Source organism: Gavialis gangeticus, unplaced genomic scaffold (genome assembly GCF_001723915.1).
Source record: "Gavialis gangeticus isolate Ggan-Ray unplaced genomic scaffold, GavGan_comp1, whole genome shotgun sequence".
Lineage (NCBI taxonomy): Eukaryota > Metazoa > Chordata > Crocodylia > Gavialidae > Gavialis > Gavialis gangeticus.
In genome coordinates, this window is record NW_017729032.1 from 48,762,224 (window position 1) to 48,772,781 (window position 10,558).

General features: G+C 47.4%; 1 long non-coding RNA gene across 1 annotated transcript in view; it reads right to left on the reverse strand.

Moving 5' to 3' along the window:
- Nucleotides 1-4,074, reverse strand: part of LOC109302508 — a 4,742-nt gene extending 668 nt beyond the window's left edge. Inside the window, exons 1-2 of the long non-coding RNA XR_002098815.1 lie at nucleotides 3,941-4,074; nucleotides 1,983-2,029 (exon numbers count right to left, since the gene is read on the reverse strand). This is a non-coding gene — a long non-coding RNA (uncharacterized LOC109302508). The remainder of the gene's footprint in view (nucleotides 1-1,982; nucleotides 2,030-3,940) is intronic.
- Nucleotides 4,075-10,558: the final 6,484 nt, after the last annotated feature.

The following is a 10,558-nucleotide window of genomic DNA, read 5'->3' on the forward strand; positions in this document are numbered from 1 at the left end:
GGAGGGGGGGTTCTGCTGGTGTGTACCCTCCCAGGCAAGCGTTTGGGGGGGGGGGGTCATGTGCCTCCCCCAGACCTTTGTGCAGGGCAAAGGTGAGCTGCTGCTGTGGGCTTTGCCCCAGGCACCAAACTTCGTTGCTACAGCACTGCCCCAGCCCATGCCATTGCCTCTCACTCCCGACCCACAGCCCCCTGGCCCCACTGGTGCCCCTCACTCCTCACCTACAGCCCCCTGCCCACCCAAGCCCTGCCCATTTCCGCAGCCCCCTGCTGCCCACAGCAGGCCTGAGCCCTGACTGCCACCTGTGGGAGGCAGCAGAGGAGCAGAGCCTGACTCTTCCTCCCCCATGAGTGGCATGGCAGGAAAGGAGCCTGTTGAGGGGCACAGAAGCACACTGCCTGTTGCAGGCTCGGGTTTCCTGCCCTGCTGCCCTTTGGGGACTCTGCAGCCCAGAGGGTGGGACCCAGTGCAGCAGGGAAGAGTGAGGCTGGGTGGGGAAGAACGTTGCTGCCACTGGGAGCTCTGCACCACCATGGTGCCACCCCTGCCCACCCAGCAGCAGTAAAGGGCACAACTCTGTGCCAGCACCTCCGCTGCTGCCAGGGGGTGCCTCACCATGGTGGCACAGAGCTCCCAGTGTTGGCAATGAGCTTTCCTACCCACCCCCCTGGATGAGCTGCCCACAGTCCCGTCTTGCTCTCCGCCCAGGCCTTGCGGCTGCACTTTCCAGCCCCAGGCTCCAAGCCCCACACACTGTCCAGGCTGGGCAGCAGCCTCAGGTCCAGCCCTGACCAACTCCCTCCCACCCCACCAGACTTACCTGTGGGAGCTGCTCTCCACACTACCTGATGGACATGTCAACATGTACATGCGCACATGCACGTGGCACTCCCACCTGATCGCTCTCCTCCTGCTCCCTCCAGCCCCTTGCAGGCTGGAACTCTGCTAGCCTGTGAGGGGAAACCCACTATTTCCTGTATTTTTCTCGTTAAAAAGAGAAAATCCAGGTTTTACTGCTTTTTTCCATGGCAAGCTGAAAACCCAGATCCCTGGTGATATCACATAGTACAGACACATCCAGGAGAGTAAGAGGGGCTTCCAGCATGCTTCCTTTAGTAGACATCTCTAAAGAGGATAGTGTGAGGCTAGTTACACTGGTTACATGCTGCTTGCAAGAGGAAATCCCCAGCTAGTCAGAGTCCCTGATTGTCCAGCTTCAGAAGCCAAAGATGTTGTCAATTGAATTGGTAGTCCTGTCAGATGAGATGCAAGTGGCTCAAGGGCAAAGTGATAGGCAGCAAGCTAAATTTCCCTCAGCAGTTAATTAAGAGAAAGACTACTCCTTCCCAAGGAGTGTGCCTGCCCTTCAACAACCAATACTGCAATCTGTCAAAACTGTTCCCTTGCATCTGTTCCTAGGAAAGAGCTATACAGTGCAACTGGCACACACCATTCACAGCCAAATTGATGTTTGCCAGCCACGGCCTCATGGAGTGATTCTGGGTACATCCTTGCTAACTGACAGGCAGCCAAGGAAGAGATGCTGTAGGTGCTGTCCAGCCAGAAAACAGAATGTCTACCAAGCCATAAGCTTTATTCCAGAGCTCAGCCAGAGTGAAGACAAGAGCCCATAAGGCCAAAGACTTCCCTACAACTTCTCTTCCTTCAGAAATGGTAGGCAAGGTTCAGGGACTGGGCTCCATAAAAGCAGTTGTGCAGTGGTGAGATACAGCCATTCTTCCATTATTTGAAAACCTTTCTGAAATTTTGGGTCACAGGGAAGAAGCAAGGCTGGGGGAAGGGATTTGAAAGAGAAGGAGGTTGGGAAGGATCGGTCGATAGGCAAACTGCAATAAGTTACAACCCAAGGGACTCAAGACCAAGTTCAACTGTCTGTTCTGCCACAGACTGCAAGGCAACCCTGTACCGCCTCTGCACCTCAACTCCTCATTTCTGGAATGAGGATCATAATTCTTCCCTACCTCACTGGGGTGCTGGAAGAGTACAGAAGTGGGGCCCATGTAAGTACCTAGAAGTTAGACAGAGAAACAGACATGACAGAGGTCTCTAGATGAGCACACAAAACCATCTCTCTGTTTTCTAAACTTCATGTTGTCTCGTGTCATGCTCTACACTTTTTTGACTGAAAAAATACTTCTGAACTGTGCCTCTGTGGAAAGAATCAACTAAACCATGATCTGCTGTAGAAGGGCTGGCTGTCTATGACAGCCGTAAGAAATTCTTTACGGTGAGGGTTGCCAAAATATGGAATGAGTTTCCAAGGGAGGTGGTGCTTTCCCCTTTCTTGGAGGTATTCAAGACGAAATTAGACAAGCACCTAGCTGGAGTTACTTAACCCCAGTGCTCTTTCCTGCCTAGAGCAGGGGATCAGACTCGATGACCTACCTACAAGGTCCCTTCTGACCCTAAAAATCTATGAAATCTATAGGTGCTCATCACACCCTGAAATCAATCAGGAGAAGCCCTGCATCTGAGTTGCCAGGTTATTTCCATGACCTTAAAGAACTTTAAGAGAAACCAGTGTTGTAAATAGCAAAACAGAGGTTGTAACTGGAGGGAGCTGATTATTCAGACAACCAAAAGTGCTTAAAATGATGTGCAATATTCTTCTCTACTTTCTTCTGTGTTCTATTTAACAGCATTTGTTAGACATGAAAGAAAAAGGGGATTTAAATGGAGAGCTCATACTGTAAAAACATCGCTGCAGAGTAGGCCAGAAAACAGAAACCTAATGAAACAGCACAGTAAATCTTAGGGCATGTGTAGATGAAATGGGGGCCCTAAATTGAAGTGGTGGGTTTTAAAAAACACTGCTTCAATTTAGGGCTGATTACACCCGCATGTCGTGCACACACTCTGCTGACTTACCTGCCTCTCCGGCAGGGTGGGGTAGGTGAGCTGCTGGTAGGTGGAGCAGTCCCTGGGCTGCAGGCAGGGGCTGTCACTTCCCTCCGTGGCAGCAGTGCCCCCTCCCTGGTGGTACCCACCCACAGGCACCTGGCTCGAGCATTTCCAGGGGGCACCGCAGCCACAGAAGGAAGCACCAGGCCCCCCCACACACCTCAGGCAGGCAGGCAGGCTCCGGGTGGGGAGGGAAGATCAGGTTCACCGCTTTCCTTGGGTGGAGCCTGCTTTCCTGGGCTGCTGCCAGGCTGCCTACAGGGCTTCCTGTAGAGCACCTGACCTGCATGGAGACCAGTGCTTTGGTCCACGGCTGTAGAGGCAGCAAACAAACTCCTCGGAGGAGTTTTAATTTACTGCACCCCAAGTCATTTAAGGCGCATTATGCTGCTGAATCTCCTACAGCAGCTGGATTTGGCCTGTGAGCAGATATTTGACACCCCTGGCATGCGCAATACACCGCCGAGGCATGCAAACACGAACACCATTAAAGCGGTGCAAAAGCATTTAGCCCGCTTTAAAGTGTGATGCACACATGCCTCTCGTTTTATCTACACATGGCCTTAGCCACTACTTTAAAGACAAACACTGTCAACTTCTAAAGTCTCCTTGACCCTTGTCTACTGGGATGTATCCCTCAAGAGGGCATTATATATAAATGGAAAATAAACAACCCATTATTTTTGGACACAGAACCAGAAGCCTCTGATATGGTGACCATATTTTGTCTCTTTCCACCTCCATTTTTCATTTAATTACAGGGTCTCTTGCAGCCTTCTCTACACTGGTGTACTACGTCACCTGAACTTTAGTCCCTTTGCAGTCCAATGTCACCACCACCCAAGCTTTTTTCCCACATTTCTAACAAGTGTTTCTGTCTGTCTAACTACTTTACTTGCTGCTGTGCTTGCCACCTGGATCAGGTTGTACATTTATCTGTGTGCCTTTCCACTGTGCTAGGGTCATCTTGACTGTATGTTACCTTGATGTTTAGATATTTGCAGGTATCCAGGAATACCTTTTCAATATCAGCCAGCAGCATCCCCATGTGACTCCACAGTAGCCAAGTCCTTCTTGTCTCCTCTACTCCCACATGGGTTTCTTCAGAAGCCTGGCATTTGACTGATCTTGGACTGGACTGCAAGTCCAGAAGTACCTGCAGACAAAAGAGCAGGTTGAGACCTCTGATAACACTGTGACTACCTGCCTGCTATAAAAAACTGGATTCGATCTTTTAAGCACCGCATTCCAAGATGACAAGATGGAGGGTTTTCCAAGCACCAAGACAATGTGACAAGCACACTGGATCCCAGATATACTGTGGGGTCTGACCAGGACTTTTTCCTTGGCACACAAGTATGTTTACAGATTACATGAGATCCTCATACAGACAGTTACATTCAAACCTCTGAGGAGAGCCAGCCTGAAAATGCGGTGGAGAGCAGCTGTACTATTCTGTAGTACAATACAATTGTCTACAGTTTTTTTCCAGGTACCAGCCTGTTGGGAAGAGCTAGGAGGCTCACCACCAATTCGCCTTTAACTCACTACGTCCATAACATAATCAAAATGGCATTTGTATCAGAGTCTTATAATTATATTTCCCTGCAGTATCAAATCCTACAATTGGATGTATTTGCTGTCTCCATAGACCACTTCCTGGGCTGCTTCTTATTTCACCTCCATTCAGTTCCATCCATTGCATCCCCCTTATTTCCCTCTGCTCAAGATGTAGGCACCATGAGGGTTAAAACCCCCAAACACTGCATGAAAGGCATGTATATTGTAGAGGCAGAGAGAAGGGAAAAAAGATCAATAGAAAATATACTTCAGCTCCCATTTTCATTAATGCATTTCAGCTTGAGATTTCTCAAGGTAAGTGGCTCAAGTCAGACTACAGCCATGGTTCAAAATGCATAGACATTACGAGGCTTCCCTACAGATTTGAAACCAGGCTGGGGGGAGGGGTCTGAATAATTGCTACAAAACGCTATTAATTTTGAAGCGTACTTTATGCCAGGGGTGCCAAAGATCTGCTCACAGGTCAAATCCAGCCTGTGAAGACATATCATGTGGCCTGCCGGGCTCTTAGAGGAGCTGGGAATTTGGGGGCAGAGACCCAAACTAAATTTGAACCTACAGAGCCTTGCTGGGGACTCATTTCAGTGGCAAAGGTGCAAGTGATGGGTGTGTTAATCCTCACAGCTCAGGAACCCTCAGCAGTTAACGGTTGGGACAGTAGGTATTTGTACTCTTTCAGGTTTCTTTTAGCACCTGTACAAGGACAGGCATTATAATCTTCAAGAAGACTAACAGTGTGTCAGTCCAGTGAGCTACGATCTGTTCCAAGAGTCATTGAACACATCTCAGAGAACCACACAGGCAGAAGCAGAGAACAGATGTTTCCTGGAACACGTGGCCGTAGACAGGAGAGGATGCATACAACATAGAGGGCACCCACCACAGGCTGCAAGGCCAGGCTGCAGGAGCCTTGAGGACCACTGGCTCCCACTTTTATTTTTAGGGTGGATTTTTTTCCTGATGATTCCATAGTAAAATTGCAGAGATTGCCATTTTTTGTGGGGTTTGCTTTTTTTGTGTGGTTTCCACAAGAAAATGTGAAATTGCAAATAGGGTAGATCCCTACCTGTACGAGTTTGTGAGCACTGGTATTTGGCCAGGCCTCAGTGCCACTGGCCACAAGTTTGTACTATATTTTTAGGCAACTGTTTTTTTTTTAAGAAAATGTGCGTTTTCAGGTGACATGAGTTGTTTGCTATGCCAAAAGATTCATTTTGGAATAATTTTCCTGAAGAATTTTAAGGTACAGCTCACCCCATAAACTGCTCATCCTACACTGTGCCAATGCCTAAGAAAAGTCGGTGTACAAACGATTCCTTCATTCCCTTGTGTCCAGCATATTCAGTGCTCTTAACTACTTCCTTACCTCAGTGCAAGAGGACAGTGCATCCCTGATCCTTCTTTCCTCACCACAGCAAGGACATTCCCTCCAGCTGCCATAGTGCTCACAAGTTTCTTCACCTTCTAAACCCACCCCGATTCCCACCATTGCTCTCACAAATGGTGTTCTAAATACAGTGAGCACTTATCACACAGGTACATAAGGAGGAGAAATGAATCTCTTTTGCAAGACACTACCCCTACCTGCCTCTCAGTCTTCTGAAGCACTGATACTTCACCCATGCTCTCTCTTTCCCAAGTAAAAGGACTCAGAAGCCAGGGAAGCAGAGGCCAAGCTAGGCCTCCAAGAGGAACAAAAGGAACTGTGACTCCACTAGCATCCATTGCAGTCCATGAAGCAAATGGTCCCTTGCTCATTTTAAGAAAGTCTGATTTTTTAAAGGAAGCCCTGGCACTACTGACCTCACCAGATGACCCCACATTGATACTGAGACCTTTCCACAGTGATCAGCTGGTTGTTTCTGTTGATATAGTCTCTGGCCTAGTGTGGGGCAGCTCCACTCCACCCCTCACAACAGTCACATATTCCATGAATAGCCCCATCCAATTCAGCAACACTATCCAGTCACAGAACCATTAGTAACCTCCTATATATATGGCCACGCTCTGTGAGACAGCACAGCGGCACTCTCTTCATGGCATTACATAACTCCATAACAATAGCCCTGACTGTCATGATCACAGTATTCAGCGGTAGGTCCCCCAGCTGCCTAGTACAGTTCTGCTATAGCATTAGCTAAATGGATGGATGCCAGTAAAGGAATTACAGAAGACTGGCAGCTTGAACCCCTGTTCCAAATTCCCTGTCCTTTCCACAAGGCATCTCACAATGCACAATGAAAAGAGACCACACAGCTGTGTAGCAGAGCATCAGACCATCGTATGACAACCCCATATTCTGAGCAGGTAAGTCAAATGTGTTAATTCAACAGTTAACAAGGTACCATCCGTTAAATAGGTACCATCAAGGCTGCTAAGCTTGCACAAGAGCTGCATTCGAGTCCATTTTTTATCTAGTTGCCAGTGCCATGCTGGGCAATAACAAGCCCTTTGCTATTTTTGGTACCTAGCACCTCTCCTTTTGTAAGGAAAGAGAAGATGTGCCAGAGACCAGAGCATGGGTAGCTTATCCCAACGATAAAGGCAGCAGTCTGAAAGCAAACCATTTGGGCTGCCCACGCTGCCATCCTAAGACAAAGTCAGGAGCCCAGGGCAGTAACCAACATGTAACCGAGCAGGGCAGCCCAGGGCAGTAACTAACACAGTAGTTGGATCTCTGAAGGCTAACAGGCTAGATACACAGTTCATGAGCCAGAAACCGGAAGCAGTCAATAACCAGAAGACCAGCAATCAGAATATCTGTTTCTGATAGTCTATAACATACAAATCTACCCTGCTTTCCGCCAAAATAAGTGGCAGGAACCAAAGATAGAAGCAATGGAGCCAGACAGAGGTCCATGACCACAGGCTACCAGTCAGAATGAAATTTGAGAACAGGGGTTTGAGGGACTGCTTCAGGCCCATGGATGTAATGTTCAGCACTTATCAGCTGTTCGTGCTGTCCTCATTTGGGTGCCATAGCTTATCAGATAAGCTAGTTAGCAGGCAGGTTGCTTGACCTCAGTTGCAGCCAACTAGCTCAAAGTGCCTGTTGCTGCACTGATTGATCTCCACGTCTGCAGAAGAGATTTAATACTTTAAAGGGGAAAGTTGAAGAACAAGTTCTGTGAAGAAATGTGGGCTGCTTTCATTTGTCTGTGTTTCAATCTCATCCCACCAAATAAAAAAAACAGCAAACATAACAGATCCCAGGTAACCTCTGAAGCTAGCATGGCCCTGGCCATCAGAGAAGGAACTCTGGATTTTCTCTGGCCAATAGGAGCAGGTAGTTGTGAAGAAACTAGAAATACTAGTGCTGCTTGAGAGCTCAGCTAAGCCCCAGGCAAGAATCCTTAATCAGATTGTCCCCTCAAACAGAAAGCAAGCCAAGAAGTGGATGAGAAAACTGTGAAAGGCCATGCAGTTGTTGCAATTCCTGTACTGCAGAAGAAATGGAATGTAAAGAATTGTAAACCCTTAGGCAAATTCCTTAAGGCTCCCTCCAGTCCCTCCCCCTCCAGCAATCCCAGGTGGGAGGCACTGAGAGCTGGAACTGTGCATGGCAAAATGAAGGCAGGCTATGGAAATTCATGAAAGTCCTTTCTAGCCAAATGGGTAAGTCAAAGCACTTGGATACTTCATGGGTGGGCACCACAGAAAGGCAGGAAGATAAGAACAGGCAAAGGAATGATGTTGATAACTGCAAGCACCTAGCTAGACACAGAAGATTTAGTAGCTCAATAGTGCATCAGTGAGCATCTGAGAAATAGAGCTTAAAGAGGACTAGAAAAAACAGAAACTCTCCTAGCAGCAGTCATGGTGGAATCCATTAATTTTCCATTAGCTCAAACATGACACACTAGTTCTATGTTTTGTAATCTGAACCCAAGTGACCTTCCAGTAAGAGGTCCCCAGTGATAAGAGCTGGGTTTCTGAGTTCAGCTATGGCTCAATGGCACCGAGCACTGTCAGCACCAGCACTGAAGTTAGAACAGTGAGCTGGGTGAATGGGGGTGGAGATAATACATGAACCTGTTGGAACTGTAGCAAACCCCCCAGGTTTTACTTTTTTTTAAACTTAAAAATACATTCCCTCCCCTTCCCCAACCATTTCTGACTTTCTCTCTGCCTTCTCCATCCCTTATAACTGATTACAAGTAGTACTAGGTAAACTAAGATAAGTTCTTATACTCCCTTATAGTAACAAGCCCCTTTGATATTGTAAATAATGTTCTATTATGTTTGTATTGATTTTTACTGTTTTATATTGTATTATATTATGTTCCTATTATGTTTGTATTGATTGTTACTGTTTTATATTGAATTTATATGATTTAGGCCTGTGTCTGTAAAGTAATGTCAAGTTTCCATTTTGTATGTCAAGTCTCCATCTTGTGTTCTCTGCCTGGGTATAACCTATTGTATAGTATGTCATAACTGTGATTCATGTCTAACCAGTCTAATGTAAATTTGTTCCTGGATGAATGGGAATGAATGAGGGTGCTTGACGTCCAATGGTAGCAGGCCTCTAACTGAACGATCAACTCAACAACCAGACCATCAACTCAGCAACCAGACCCTTGCCTTGCATTGACTCACCCAGAAACCACAGACCTTACCCAGGAATAGAGACAAAACCCACCATTTGAAAGATAAAGTACCTACAGGAACCCAACATTTGGAAGACAAAGACCCTACAGAAACCAGCAACCCCACCATTGTGTCCCACCAGACAATGAGGACACCTGGATCTGCACGTATGCATCTGAACAGGACTGTCTTTGCCTGGACATGTCCTTTCTATAGGAGACACAGGTAGCCCACTCCTATAAAAGGGGTGGTAGAGTGTAATCTCTTTGGGACGCCCCCTCCATCTGAACCAGCCCTATGCCACTCCACCTATCCACCCAGCGGCCCTGCTGGTGACCTCCCTCTGGACAACACCTTGCTAGAGAAAACCCTGACTGGCCATCAAGGATCAACTATCAGCCTGGGATAGGTAGCTATCACCCACCTTCTTCCCCCAAGCAAGAGACCTGAACTCTGTCTCTGCATACCTAGACCTCAAATCCCTCCATTAAGCCTTTCCTCTCCTGCTACCATTGTGTGGGGGTTTGTGTGTGAGTGTTTTTGCATGTGTGTGGGAACCAATAACTTCATGGGGCTGTGTAGTGTGTTGCCTGTTTAATAAAACTATTATTTTGGAACCCTGAGTTGGGTTTTTGTCTTACTGACCTCCTGGCCCTGCTCCAATCTCTGCTGTCTGCCCCTCTGACCTTTGTTCTCTCTCTCTCTCTCTCTCTCTCTCTCTCTCTCTCTGCCATCTTGGCTCCCTCTCTGCCATCTCCAAAACTCCAGCTTTTTCTCCCACTTCCATCCCAGCACCGGGTGACCCTGAGTAACCCTGGGGCACCAAGTGATCCTAAGTAACCCTGGGGCACCTTGACCCCAAGTAACACCAGCACTGTGACCCTGAGTAACCCTGAGCCTAAGTTACCCCAAATGCCCCCTAGTGTTAACACAGCCACGGAAGTGTGTGTTTGTGTATGTGCATGTGTGTATGAACCCATAGAGTGTTTGTGTGTGTATATAATTTTGTATCATGCCTTCCTGTCTAACAGCACAATATTGAGATCCCAAGTGTTGAATTGGCACGTATCAAGTCAACAGAATCAGCCTTTGCATGTTTACCAAACTAGATCCAAACATAGTAGATTTCGGTTCAGCAGTGTTCAAATTCAAGACATCATGAAGACACAACCAAGGTATAGGTGGGTGGCCTGTGTTTCCAGCAAAAGGAGGATTTGCTGACACACCCAATTTTCTTTCTAGGTACAGTTTTAATCTACAGAGGAACTGCCACAACAAAACCTGTTCCTCTACTTGTCCTCAGCCATAACCCTTGAAAGCCCCTACTACAGGAGCCTGCTATAGAAACCTGTCTCCCTCCTGCCCTTTTATAGGAACATCTGACTGCTCTGAGCTGCTGTGATAATCATACTGGGTCAGCTGGCTGCAGATTCCTGGATATTAAAGGGCTGGCCACTTTGTTTCA